Source organism: Lagopus leucura, unplaced genomic scaffold (assembly GCF_019238085.1).
Source record: "Lagopus leucura isolate 7727_CA_CO unplaced genomic scaffold, USGS_WTPT01 Super-Scaffold_100001, whole genome shotgun sequence".
In the NCBI taxonomy this organism is placed as follows: Eukaryota; Metazoa; Chordata; class Aves; order Galliformes; family Phasianidae; genus Lagopus; species Lagopus leucura.
In genome coordinates this window covers 91,101,530-91,116,667 of record NW_024962262.1, presented here as the reverse complement: position 1 = coordinate 91,116,667, position 15,138 = coordinate 91,101,530, and positions in this window count along the sequence as shown.

The window sequence follows — 15,138 nt, the reverse complement described above, 5'->3', positions numbered from 1 at the left end:
ATATGACTTGGGAAGAATTAAACCCATTTCTCTCTTGACTCCTTGTATGTTCTTAAAATGCCAAACTTTCCCATTAACTGTACTGTAGCCATTCTCCTAAATAGCTGGAAGATGCTTCTTACTGCTTTTAAGCACTGCTTTGAATCAGATAAAGATTCCTCTTTAAAGAGTATTGGCTGCTAAGTGAATCTGTCAAGCTAACTACACCGACACACGCATCTGTGAGACATCTTTATCAGAGGGATTCCAGGTCTTCCTCTTCTTGTGTTGTGTACTCTAGACCTGTCAGATGAGTGGTTTTTTTTTTCTATAGTAAAGATTTCTCTTTGACTGCCAGTACAAAGAAAATAAAATAACCTCCTAAATCAGTACAGAAGTGAATCTTAAACAGCATTACTCAAGCTTTTCCTGAAATTCTCTGACTGCTACTGCTTTAACACTGAAAAATCTCTTCCAGATTTGGTAATCCAGAAATGTTTGTATCAAGCCCATCACCAACCGGGTTGGCAGCACTGTTTGCTGAGACACTGGTAAAGCTAGAAGCATGACAGCTTTTTGTAAGAAGAGAACACATGAGATGACGGTAGGATTTTGGGAGAGAACTGGATAAGAAAGCAGAAGATGACACAAGACAACTTGTTATTCCTGAAAATATGATCTGAATAATCATACGGCAGTATTTAAATATGACATTTGAGAGAAAACAATACAATAGGAAATCCTGTTGCTTGCTAGAACCACTTTTCTTAATCAAAGCTAATTTTGACACAGAGTAGAGAATCCAAGAGAATGAGTCAAGATTAAAAAATATCCACAAGAAATCTACAAACACAAGTGGGAAATAGAAGCTCTTCCTCCATTATGTACAACTCTTTTCCCAGCAGTGAAATAATCTAATCTTTCTACCCTATGCCAGTTTTTTTTCCAGTCATACTACCAAGAACATACAGTCTAACCTCTGCAGGCAGTTATGAGGGTCTCCATTTCTCTAATGAGATGTATCTCAGTGAACAACTTTCACTGTGACAAACTTTTGCATTATGTGTAATCAGCTGTTAAGAAAGGCATAGATACAGCTTACCTTTTTTCCCTCTCCTCACCTGAAAATGGATATTAACCTTGTAACTCCAACATATGTGGGCATATCTGATAATAAACCATTAATAAACACTGTAAATACCACTTTGATAGGGAGCAGAGTTCATTCATGTTGGGAGGGAGAAGTACCTCAGGAAGTCATTTTGCTCCAAGTCCATTAAGTAAAGGGTTGAGGTAATCTACTGTGTGAGCGCAGTTTGGGCCTCTGAAATGCCTTTAATTACAGTGCTGATAATTGGAGTTGCTGCTATTATAAAAGGGCAAAAGCTTGGTCTGGTTTGCTTGAAAAATTGAAGGACCTATTAAAATTTAATTTATAATAGCAGGCTTTGTTCTGATTTTTTTTCAGAGTGATTTTACGCAGTATTGATGGGTTTTCAGTAGAGTAATGGCTCTTCCCAAGGACTAGTGCTGCAGTGATGGGAGAAGTTTCTACTTTCAATGAATCTGGATATTGGCTGCTGTACATTCAGGTCCACCTCAGCCTCTTCTTTCACACTGAGGATGGTTAGCCTGGTTGTATTGGGACTGTTTTTTGCAGTGTGTAATGCTTGGCTAAGTGTTTTATTAAATTCAGAAAAAAACGAACAGATTCAAAGTCACTTCCACAAAATGCTCCCCTGAGTCAGAGAGATACACTAGTATCTCATCTGATAAACTGTGAGAATTTCCAATCTCACACTACCGTTTCAACAGTTTCTTCCCCTCTGTGGGAGTTTATTTTGCTGAAAGACTGTATTAAATTAAAGAAGTAGCAAGGAAAATTTGTGGTCTGAGAAATGAGTTCAGGTCTAACTAAATGCATACTGGAAGGAAGAGAAAGGAGAGCTGATCAGGAAGTTTTTGATAAATAGACTTCATCAAAATAAAACTCTCATAGTAAAGGGACCATATTTCTAATAACTACATAAAATAACTTTTTTGTTTGGTTGTGGGGCTTTTTGTTGTTTTTTTTTCCCCTTCAAATCGTATATATCTTATTTTCCATTTCTAAAGCTTAGACATTGTCATTACAAAAGAGAAAAAAAGTATAAGCTGTAGAAATTAAGAGATTAAAAATTAGTGAAACATAAGTTTTAGTTAATCATACCAAACTCTTCTCTCCCTTCAAAATGCATAACAGCATGGTCTGTTTAAGAACAGTTTCTAAGATCTCAGTTTGTTTTCCTCATCCATCAAGTGAGGGTGAATATATACCCACTGCAGGAGACTCTGTGCCTTTAAAATGTTTCTTTAATGAAATAGATCAGTTTTTGTGTTGAAGAAGAGCACTGAAAGGATAAAAATAACTCAGTCTCAGTGTTACACCTGGGGACTCCACTATTTGTTATCTACCAGCTTGCACTACCACGTCAGTCATGACCAGTGTTTAAAACATTGCAATAGATATGGTTTAGAACTAGAAAGAAGATAGAAAAAACTCCTCAAAATAGAATGAGACTTTACTTAGAAATTGTGATGTGAAAGCAGCATTTTTAGGCAGAACATTGCATACAGTGCTTGGAAGGAATGCATTAAAAACTTTAAATCTCATTTCCAATGGCCATCAGTATAGTAATGTGTAGTAAAAGCAAAGATGAACTGAAACTATTGTCTAAGCTAACCCAAATGCACAGAATTATTACTTCTACTATTCTGGCCTACCCGAGTCCAAAAAACTAGTTTTACAGTACTTGTGAAGAGCCCAGTAGCAATTTGTAGATTTAATTCCAAGAAACTACTCTATACTGAATTCCTTAAATTAAACTGCATTCTGTATCAGGTCACTGCACTTACAGAGATGTATTTTCAATGCAATACTCAGGTGCAGATTTCCTGTATGAGTCTGAGCAAAGTCTGAGGTCTTTTTATGCCTTAATTTCCCATTTGTCTAATGGTAACAAGTCATTTTTTTTGCTTAAGGAAGGGGTCTTGGGAATACGCAAGTTAAAGCAAGAAATGTAAAGGTACTCAAGGAGAAAAGATTATATCAGCAAAACAAAGAGCAGGTAAATCTGAAACTCTCTAAATGACTAGCTCTTAATATCCAGGCAAGGTCTGGGAGCCATGAGCCATACAGCGCATTTTCATTTCCTAATACATCATTTCCTAAGGCTAGAGGTAGAAGTTTCTTGTTTGATGGGTGCCGGCTCATGTTTGGCTCCTTAGTCACTGTGCTTGGATGGGGCATCATTTGTGTGTGTCAGTGGTATCAGTAACATAATCACAGAGAGCAAAGGGCTGTCAGACAACACTGGATCACATCTTTACCTAGATATTAGCAAAGGAATTTCAGGAACTGCTCATTTTCTGCGGCAAAAACAATCACAAGCAGAACTTTTTAGGAACATTTTCACAATTTCAGCTGTATTATCCATCCAGCCACTTTGGAGAATCATATAACCAGAGAATAAATTTTATCCTAGTAGAAACTAGAAATCAGCCTTTATGTCTTAGTAGAAGCTGGTCATAAATGATTTCCCCCAGGGGTCCATCTTGCTGCCAGTGCTCTTCAACATCTTTATCAACAACATAAACCATTGGCTTGAGTGTACCCTCAGCATGTTTGCTGATAAGACCAAACTGAATGATGCAGTTGACGCAACAGAAGAGGGACCAGGACAGACTCAAAAAGTGAGCCCATGGGAACCTAATGAGATTCAACAAAGCCAAGTGCAAAGTGTGGGACTTGGGTCAGAGCAATCCCAAGTATGTATACAAACTGGGAGAACAACTCATTGAGAGCAGCTTTGCAGAGAAGAACTTGGGGGTCCTGGGGGATAAAAAGCTGGACATGATCCAGCAGTGTGTGTTTGCAGCCCAGAAGGGCAACAGTACCCGGGGTGTATCAAAAGAGGGATGGCCAGCAGGGAGAGAGAAGGTAACATCCCCCTCTCCTCTGCCTCTATGAATCCCCATCTGGAGTACTGTGTCCAGGCCTGGGGTCCCCAGCACAGTAAGGATGTGGTGCTGCTGGAGTGGGTCCAAAGAAGGACCCACAGATATGATCAGAGGGCTGGAACACCTCTCCTATGAAGAATGGTTGAGGGAGCTAGGTTTGTTCAGCCTGGAGAAGACCTTCCAATGCTTGAGGGGAGCTGATAAGCAGGAGGGGGACTAACTTTTTACGTGGTCTGATAGTGAAAAAACAAGGGGAAATGACTTTAAAATAAAAAAGGGGAGATTTAGATCAGATATTAGGAAAAAATTCTTTACCAGAGGGCTGTGAGGCGCTGGCACAGGCTGCCCAGAGAAGCTGTGGATGCCCCATTCCTGGAGGCAACCAAGGCCAGTTGGATGGGTCCCTGGGCAGCCTGATCCTAGTTGGTGGCAGCCCTGCCCACTGCAGGGGGACTGGAGCTTGATGATCCTTGAGGTCCCTCAAGAATACAAGACATTCTGTGATTCTGATTCAATGATTCTATGAAATATCTTAAGAGAAGGCTGCATAGAAAGATAACTGAGTAACAATCATTCTGACCATATTCAGTGCATCAGGTATTACAGTGCCATTCCCTTCATTCAGGAGTTTTGTGTGACTGTTCCTTTTCTTGCTTTGATGCACTGCCCCTGATCTTTCTCCCCTCAGTTGATGGTGTTCAACTTATCTGCCATGCAAACCCCCCTGCATTTACCTTTCCTTATCTGTCCCCCCTTAGTTTTTCCTTACTGACACAACTCCTTTGCCATTAATCTTCTGAAAAAACAGTCCACAAGGGACATCAATCAGGTATGCAACCATAGGTTTTTCATGATACATAGAAAGTAATTTGACAGGTGTACATTTTCATTGGTTGTCTTCGTAAATCACTGCCACCCCACTTCTCTTCTTTGTCACATAACTCCAGCATTTCACTCTGTCATCTCCATTTGCTACTATCGCATCTGCTCAGCCTGGGAGCTCTTCAGAATAAGAGCTCTATGTTTATGTACAGTACAGTGCTTACATGAGTAAGGCTCTTTAAAGTAGTGAATCAACATGTGTGAATTCAAAGCAGTTTCAAATGAACAGTCAGTCATGCAACGTTCTGGCAGAAATTGGTGCTCTTAGCAAGGAGATCAGGGACTGGAAATGTCCTAAAGGCAAGCCATTTTGATGCATTTGGGAACAGCCACAGTGAAATTGGTTCCGTTCTGTATTAAATGATTAAAATAGCACCTAACAGCAGCTAAAATCTGCTCCCATGAAAGTAAAATCTTTGCCATCCACAGTAATGCAAGCAATTAGTCAAATGCCAAGTGCTTTTCAGAGTTCTGTCAGACACACCTGTTTCCTACTCAACATATGCATTAGATATGAGGGCAACTCCAAAAGTAATGCCTCCAGTTTTATCATGTTGGCCCACAGTGTCAGAAGAGGATGTTGGTGGTATAGCAGTAGAGGCTGAAACTTCCCACCAATATCCCATTACATTTTGCTACCATGCAATAGATGGCAGCAAAGGGGCAGTCTGACAAAATGGCATCTGACATAGAACTGCTTATGAAGCAAAAGTATGTCAGTGAATCCCTCCATACAAAAAAAATGGCACCCACTGACATTTATCAGTACTTTCTGAATGTTTCTGAAGACCAAACAGTGGATGTGAGCATGGTGGAGTGTTTGAGCAGTGTGACAGTGACAGTTGGTCACCTTCCCTCCTGCAGGTTTCTAACAGCAAAGCATACAGACACCTGTTCATTGCTGGCGTAAATACATAGCTAATGGTAGTGACTATGATGAAAAATAATATTTTGTAGCTGAGAATTTGCTCTGTCAAATAGTGTTATTGTGCTCTTTGTATCTGTTGTAGTTTCCATGGAAATAAATAGGAGGCATTACTTTCAGAGCAACCTATGTACCTGTATATATATCTTAATGACTACACTTCAGCTAGCATTACTAATAAAGAACAAAAAATAAAATCTCATAGGAAGCTATATCTTTTCATTTAATATTTATGATGCTTATTTATTAAATATACAGTCCCATAATCATTGCAGTATTTCTCATTGTGAAACAATGAATTAAAAGCAAACATAACAAATATAAAAACATAGAATAAATGAAAGGAGCAAAACCTGAATTTTCATCTGCTGGTGAATTTAAGATACTAACACCATACATTAATGTATTAGCACTGCAGAAATACTATGTGAGATAATTGAACTTACCTTGCTGTTTGTTCTGCAGCTTCTTTCTCTTACATTTCAATGCCAGTTGCTCCTGAAACATGCTTTCAAGTGTGCAGATGAAGATGTAGAGCCACAAGTCCAAACCCACTCAGTGCCAGCTAACAAACGGTAGTGAATTCAGTACCTTTGTTTGTTGTTGGGTTAGCAAAAGAAAATATATATATATACTCATTAACTTTATACATTTTCTTAGATCTTTTTGCAGAGCAGGCATTAATGGCAGGCAGAAGGTAAGACAGGGAAGCAGAGGTAACAGTAGCATTGACCACCAGGGCAGACAGGACACACATCTACTGTGGTCTTACCTGCTTCTTTTTCTTCCAAAGTTATTTTTGCTCTCAAGCTGCTCTTACTTTTGAAGCAGAACAGAATTTCACTTAACAGTTTCAGATTGCAACCAGGGAGGTTTAGACTGGACATAGGAAGAATTTCTTCAAGTGGCCAAGCACTGAAATGGGTTGCTCAGGGAAGTGGTGAGTCCCCATCGCAGACAGTATTGACATGTAGATGTGGTGCGAAGAGGCATGGTTTAGTGATGGGACTTGACAGATCAAGGTCAATGGTTGGAGAACCTAGATGATTCTAGAGCTTTTATACAACCTGTACTGCAGAATGCTTCAATTCACTACCTTGGTTGGTGCAACACAGAAATAGGAGGGCCCTCTAAAACTGAAAAGGGTGCCAGTGTCTAGAGGGACAAGGATGGAGCAGAATTAGTAAACAGTTCCACCTCAGGCAGCACTGGCATCTTGTAGTCAAATGGGGTGTGCCAGTCTGAAAAGGTCTGTGTTTCCAAAAGTGCCCTAAAATTTAGGCCACTTGGAAAGATACTTCAAGCTAGATAACCAAACATTTTTGAAAATGTGAACTTTCCACATGAAACAGCCAGGATGGATGGCAGGATGGCTGTTGGTGGGTAGGTAGAAAATCCAAAACCAGGGCAGAAAATGATATTTTCTGACCATTAAAAAAAACAAAAAACAAAAAACAAAAAACAAACAAACAAAAAAAAACCACAAACAAACAAAACCAAAAACAGAATACAAAAAAATATATTCCTCTAAAACATCATCTCTGCAAGACAGGGCTTCTCTTTACTTTGCAGCAAGTGTCAATGCAGCATCTAAAAAGGTGCCAAGGTGCCTTGGAGTAATTTTCCCTTTACTTAGTTTAAGCATTCAGGTAGCTGTGAACTGAAACTGTGTTTTTCACCTCCTGTGAAGTACAGATATCATTCTTTAACAACACTTGCTGGGAGAACATCACATACTCTCAACTAATCTTTTCTAACAGGGAGAAAATCACCTCTTCCATAAAAGGTTTACCTAGATTTATGCCTCAGTTTACCCAGCAGGACAAACGTGATTGCCAGAAGAAAACTAAAAAGCAGTTTAAACTAAGACATGATACAAGTTCCAATCCTTATACACTCAGTGAGGGTCACTGCAGGAAGTCTGCAGAGTCTTTGGCAAAGGCTCAATGAGATGTCTCAACTATAACCTGTTAAATTTCTAAGTAACTCAAGTAAGTGTAATAGTGAGTAGTGTAAAAGTGAGCCACAGGGCCCAGCACTCCTGTTAGCTTGCTATATCAGCTTAAACTTGCCAAGTATTTTTAGGACTCCAGTGATTCTGCCAGAATATTACGCTATTCTGCCAGAAATTCACTAACAAATTAAGGGCTAAATATGAATGGAAATGCCCAGTATATAAGACCAGCCTCGTTTGGAAGCAGGTGAAATTTTCACCTAGCAAATATGCTGCTTAATCAGATTTCTCCTCCCCTATTCAGGTGTCAATTAATGTTATGCAAGAACAGGAATTTTTCAAATCAGTAAGATTCAAGCAATGCATATAAACAAGTAGTAGTACCTAATTCTTAAAACTATTTCATGGCCTTTCTGTTCCCGATTAAGCCAGTGCTGAGGTAGGAGGAAGTTTCCTGTCTTCTCCCAAAGTGGCAGCATGCTTCCCTCCTCCCTGGTGACTGGCAGGATTTGAGAGACAGCAAAGCACAGCTCCAGGTGCTCCTGGCCCTGCAGGTGAGCTGCCCTCCAGCAATTCCACTCCTTCCTAGCTCTCTCTGCTGGCTGTCCTTCACACTCTGTTTTAGAGCTACAATAACGGCATCATTACTCAGAAAATGTTGTCCACACAGTCCATCTTTCATTGGCCTGAACACAGGTGAAGTCAGAATTTGCCAAATCCAAACTACAGGATGAGTGTGGTAGGACAGTCCAGCCAAGAGGAACAGTGTGCTCCATAGTCTTCCAACTGATCTGGAGCCTGGTGTTATCATGTTGCAAGAGAAAGACTGTCTCCTTCTCTGACCTGAGTCTGAAGTTTGAGACTTCATTTTGGTTAGCACTGCTATGTAGCAGAGTTGATGATTTGTCTGGGTTCCAAGAAATCCAGAAGGATCACCCCTTTCCTAACCCAAAAGACAGTGCATATACTTTATCCACTAAGGACTGTGTCTTGAACTTCTCCTTTGATGGGGAATTCACATCATCACTTCGTGGGCTGCTGTTTTGACTTGGGCTCATAGTGGCAATGGCACGTGTAGTAATGATACTACCCAAGCAACTACTAAATACAGTCTCGTATTGGTTCAGTAGATTCGGACAAACTTGCATATGGTGTTCTGTTTCTTTGTGAACATTTTTGGGATCCACTTTGTGCATAACCTGTAATATTTTAATGTTGATACCACTGTTTCAAATGTATTGAAGCCAATATTCAGCTCTGTACACAGTTTCCTTGGTCATAGTGTGCAAATTCATATGGATGAGCTGATTGTGACAGTGGTGCAACAGCTGTTAATGGCTGTTTGAAATCTGGCTTGCTTTTCACTTTTTAAATCCATTTGCCACTCTTAACCCATTTACCTTTACTATGCTGACTGTGCATTTGAAGGGTACACAGCTTTCTTATGTTCCTGTATGCTATTTTTGCTAAAAAAATCAAGTTTTTTTGCTTTTTTTTTTTTTTTCCACTCAGAGATCAGTTTTCAAATTCCTTTGAGTGATGAAGTTCCCATTTGTTTTAGTCATTTTGGCATTAATGTAAAAGAACAATGTTAATTCCATATGGATTTTAATTGTACTGCCTTTCAGACCTAAACTTAACGTTTTTGTGTTCTTGTTTAAGGCTCACTTGGGTTTTCTGTTTCACTGTGAAGTCGTATATTGCAGTTTAATAAGTCATTGTAAAATGACATTTACCTCTTCTTTGCCTTTTATTTTGCAGAATCCTCCATGGAATTGCCTAGTTAACTAAATTTTGTTCAGTTTGTTTCTGATTTAGGAAGATGCAGATGTCAACAAATGTCTGAATCAGTTTCTCCTAGCTCCGTACAGCATTGCATCAAGAGTAGGATAGCACCCCTGAATAGTACATCAGTTTGGGTATGTTCCAAGACAATGTAAGGGCCAGCATCATTGCTACAGCACAGCTCCGCTAACACGAGTTTCACTGTAGTGGTAGATGAATTGCCCAAGACATAGCTTTTCAACAACAGCCATTTTATTTGATGTAGTCCATTTTCTAGATACCTCAAGGACTGATATTTAAAACTGCATCTACAGTGAGGGGACTGTGGCTTCAGTTTCAGAAGAAAGACTGAAGGAATCGCTTGGGCATTCATATGGAAACTGACAAAGACGAGAAGGCATGAAAATGTTTTCTTAATATTAATAATCAGTCATAAAATTGTGCAAACAGTAATGTTATTTGCACTCTGGAGTTTACAAGAAGTCTGTTAGAAAGACAGAATTTTTTGGCACAATCCATTAAAGAACCAACAGCTTTTAAGATGAGGTGGAAAGTTCAGTCTCCACACAAAGCAATTGTTCTTCGTCACCAGAGAGCTCAGAACAAAAAACTGTTACTCTCAGCTGAAATTTTAAGCTGAACTGGAATCATACCACCAGAAAAGCTGTTTGCACAGTTCTGCCTTTAAAGTTACTGGCTTTTGATATTTGACTGAGACAGTATTAATGTGCTATGGTGTGCAGGAGCTCTCTCCAATTTATCCACTTGACTTTTCACATCTTTTATTCCCATCTGAACACCAGTAACATTTTAATCAAAGGTCATAGGAGACACAGACACAAGCAGAACTTATATGCAGCAAGGCAAGATTATCACACCTGGTAAATTCAGGATCTCTCTAGATCTTTACAATCTCCCAAACAAGAGAAGCGTGACTTGAGGAAGATCACACTTTTTTTTTTTTTTTTTTCCAAGCAAATTCGTACCTCTACATATATTCATACCCCTTTTTTCTTACAGGTAGATGCATTTATACAAGTGTGAGTATATATGTTATATTATAATTCAGTGGGTTCTAGGAATGCCACAACTGCTTCCTGGTTCCAAAAAAGTCAGCATTGAAAAATAAAAAAAATAACATTAATGCTTGCCATGCCTAATCCAAACGAGGAAATCCCCCTTCCTTTTACAATATAAACTTGAATAATTCATTTTCAAAACAAAAAAACCTTTTCAAGTGTATTTTGAAATGTTAATGGGAAAGACATCATATTTCATTCTGCCCTAGCATTTGCTGTCTTGCTCAGTATGACAAAAATCACCAGCAAAAGAACAGGAATAAAAAGTTGTCTCTTAGAGGATAGATTCCTTGACTTCACTGCTACGAGCCATCTGCTACACATTTTTGAGTACCTTACCCCTAATATTAAGTGGTTACAGGAAGCATCTTTCAAGAACCACTCAGCCTCTGGCTGTTAACAGATAGAACAGACGCCATTCTAACAGCTCCTTACTGGAGTGAATCTAGAGACAAAGGCTATGGGTTTTTTCAAACGCTCATCAAGGGGTGTTTTCTATACTACTGATAACTGTGGCCTTCAATTACGTTTAGAATAGCTTACATTGCTACCTAAGGATTTAGAAGTAATTTTAGTTTTAAGGGAAATATTTAACAGAAAGTGAGGCACAGAAAAGGGTCAAAGAAACCCTCAAGCTTGCTTGCCTGGCTCTGGTAGACCTACAGCAAGGGATTAAAGTCCACAGGACTATTTCCTTTACTCCCATTGATTGCATTGCTTGGTATTAAACTTCCTGTAGCCTTTACTGCATTGTTCCACAGAGTCATATGATGCTCCCAAAAACCAGAGATGCTCTTAATGGCATTACAAGGATAATGATATCAAGTCAGCACTAAAACAAAAATCAGACTATAAAAACCTCCTACCAGTGATACGACTCTTTCAGACAGACAGTAGAGAAAATAAGCCTATTCAGATCAAAATTCTGACAATGCCACGCCAACAAGAAAAATAATAAAAATCTTAAGAATGTGTATTAACCTTTTGAGTCAGTCCTTGGATCTTCTCTGCACATTCCATTATGATTTAACATGTACATCAGGCATTCTCATTAAAGGTGAGCTGATTTTTATTCTCTTTATTCTATTTATTACTGAATTTTATTTATTTTTTCTATACAAAACGTTACTTTTCCTCTACATTCACTGTTGTTTCCCTGATGCTTCTTTTTTTCACCTCATACTTATTTGACTTCTCCCCCTCTTCCTCCTCCCTTACATATTTTGGTTTTGATTTTATTCTGGTTTGTATTACAGAGAAATAGTAAAACCTATTCTATGTTATAAAAATACTCCATCTTATATCCTGAAGTGTTAACCCCGTTATAGCTGAAGGCTCTTTTCAGATTTACACAGCAAATTTCTTCCAATTTGACCTGCTATTTCCTACATGTCCCTTTGTAATATGACATTAGAGCAAAAATAAAAACATCAAGATCTGCTGTGGGTATAAAAGACCATAACCACAGAAAGTGTTTCTTTCAATTTCCTTTAATTATGTGTGATTTAGGAAAGACATCTTCCTTCATAGGAGGGCCTACTGTTGCATAGATCTTACCTCACATGAAGTAACACTAACCCATAATATATAATAATTTGCCTTCTCTTCCTTTGAAGCAGATGACAGAACTCCAGCTGATACTGACTGCAACAGCAGGAGAACTGGATTTTGATACTTGTAGGTATATATACAGATACAAAACATGCACTCATAGTGAGAGGCACTTAAAACACATTATAAAGCAATGTCATATTTACAACTCAACTGAGTACATTTACACCCCATCAAACAAAAACACCATTTCAAAGCATATGTAGGCATTCATGCAGAGGGATGTTTGATCCTGGGAAGTACACAAAAGGTTTATTTTCTTCTGTTCCACACTTTCAGGAAAACAAAAATGGTATTCATTCAGAAGGGTAATATGCTCGTCCATTGGTAAATCAAATGTCTTCCAAGCATAAGGAAGCATCTTTTTTCACTCTCTCCTGACTCTCATAAATTTGTTTTCTAAGTCAGCTGCTAAAGGTTTACACCTATACTGCTCTAGACAGTCCTCACAAGACCAGCAAAATGAGCAAAAGGGCTCCAGACCAACTAGCATAGTCTGGGAAAGAAAGATGCTTTTTGTCTATTTCTACTTTTCTTGATAACTTTTTAAGTAGCTCTTACTCAGGTTGAATCTGTAGTCATGCTGTTTCTTTTTTTTGCTCCCATTAAATTTTCTTGTAATCAAAGTCTTTATCCCTCATTCAAAACAAAAATATCATTTAAACACTTCACATCAGTCTTCAGATTTTCTGAAAACTCAGACCACAGTTATCAAGTCAAAATAACCACACAGCACTGATTTCTGACTGCCCAGGTTATAACACACTGGGAAGAATGTTTCCCTGGAGACCCATCTTAACCTTCTAGCAATGCAGGTCCAAATAATCTGAGATTTTAGTGAATATCAGCTTTTTCACCGAGAAAGCACTGACCTGGCTGACCCTTCTCTATGTTCCATCTGCAGAGCTCAGGCATAGGCACACTGGAGAAATCACTTCCTTGGGCTAGGAAAGAAAGCAATTATTCAGCTTATTCAATTATTCATAAATATGTGAAAATCTTATGTGTTCCTCTTACCTCTGACAAGAAATATGGAATGTTGGTCATGGCTGAACTAAGAACCTTGGCAAAATATTTGGGTTTCAATCAAGTTTACAATACCTGGCTGTGAACTGGGAATCTCTGAGTGAATAAATATGGTTGGGTTTCTTGTTTGCTCCCATTTTCTTGATGCTGCTGGAGTTACAGAGTTAATATAATCCATAGAAACTTGTTTCCAGTTTTAACATTGAAAACTGTTGCAAGCAAAACACAAAGCAAGGCATCAACACTGGCCTGTGTTCAGTAACTGATGTGAAATCCATTGTTAAGGTTCTATTCCTGATCTTGAACAAATTCACTGGGGGAAGATGAAAAGAAATGAAACAAAGGAGCAGGAAGGGAAAAAATTAAGCTTAATTTTTGGCACAAGCTTATTATTGGCTCAAGCTAACAATAAAATACTGATTTTTGTTTTGTTTTGTTTTTCTATTACCTGTAACTATCTCTCAGAGTAAAAGCCACAATTGCATTTCCCATGTTCAGAGGTCACCCCGACTGACTTACACATGGCAAGGTCACAACAAGGCAGCCTCTATTACCTGCTCTAGGTCCCCAGATAAAATGAAGAGTGTGTGTGTGTTTGGAGGGATGGGAGGTGGACAGAGGTGCAGAGACTATTCCCACTGCCCAAGTTACTTCCTGATTTACTTAATATTGATTCAAATAGTGCAAATACTTACAGGCATTACTTCTGGAAGCAAAGCTGTTCGTTGTCATTCAAAACCTCATTAAGCAGCCAGTAGACATCTCACTGTGAGGAACAAGTAAGGGCACCAAGAAAATCTGATATCTGATGGGTATCTGTTCTTAAATAAAGTTGAATTGCAGAATTGGAGTTTCTTGGAACCATTTAACTCTGGGAGATGGAATTGTAAAGTAAAACCAAAAATATTAGGGGACTACAATTTCCAACCAAAAATATTAGGGGACAACAGTTTCCAAGCAAAAGCTGATGTAAAGTGTTCTGGCAATAAATACTACAGTGATGTAATTTCCCATGTAACTTACAGTTTATATGCTGAAAAAAAAACCGAAACCAGCCTTTCGTATCTGCTAGCAACTTTTGTATGTGTTCTCTAAGTATATGTCACTGCTTGCATACATCATATGTGAATACACCACGTAAGCATAAAATTGATTTCATGTATGAATGGAAAGATGGTCTTGCAGTGTACAGAGACCAGGGGATAAAAATTGTTACAGACAAGGAAACCAGTATGCTGCTGATACCACTAGTGTGACACAAGGCTCACAAACCCGTAGCTGAAACCTGTGTCAGTGTTTCAAACCGCATCTGCAAAACAGTTCAGCCAAAATCTCCATATGTGGTGGTTGGGGCAGCCAATGGAGTTGAGCCGGTGACTGCATTGTTCTGCCACAGCCTGAGACGCTACAGCCATATTCCCACCATGGGAAAGGCCTTAAGGTCTTTGTAATTCTCTGATTAGGCTTTCAGTGGCTTAAGAGATTTCATTGTTTCAGAGAAACAGTGTAAGCATCTTGCACATGATTTTCCTTTCCGGTGTTCTCTAATTAACTTGTTGAGCCTTTTCTAAAGGATTAAAAAACAAAACAAAACAAAAACAAACAAACAAAAAAACCCATCCTTTTGGAATGCTTTGTTTAAAAAGAAAAAGTGATTAAAAAAAAAAAACCAAACTGATTAACTTCTCTTCTGTTTCGGGGTAGAAATCAGTTCTGATTTTCACAGAAGGCTGCAGCCGTTCAGACAGTTCAGCTGCCAGAGATGACTCCCACCTACTGTATAAACAAAGTTAGATATGTGAGTGTGTAATATTTCCTTCCTCATTTTAACTGAATGTCTCTGGCTGTATTTTCCCAGAATAGGCTAAATTGGAATTACTGTGAAATCAAGTATTGGA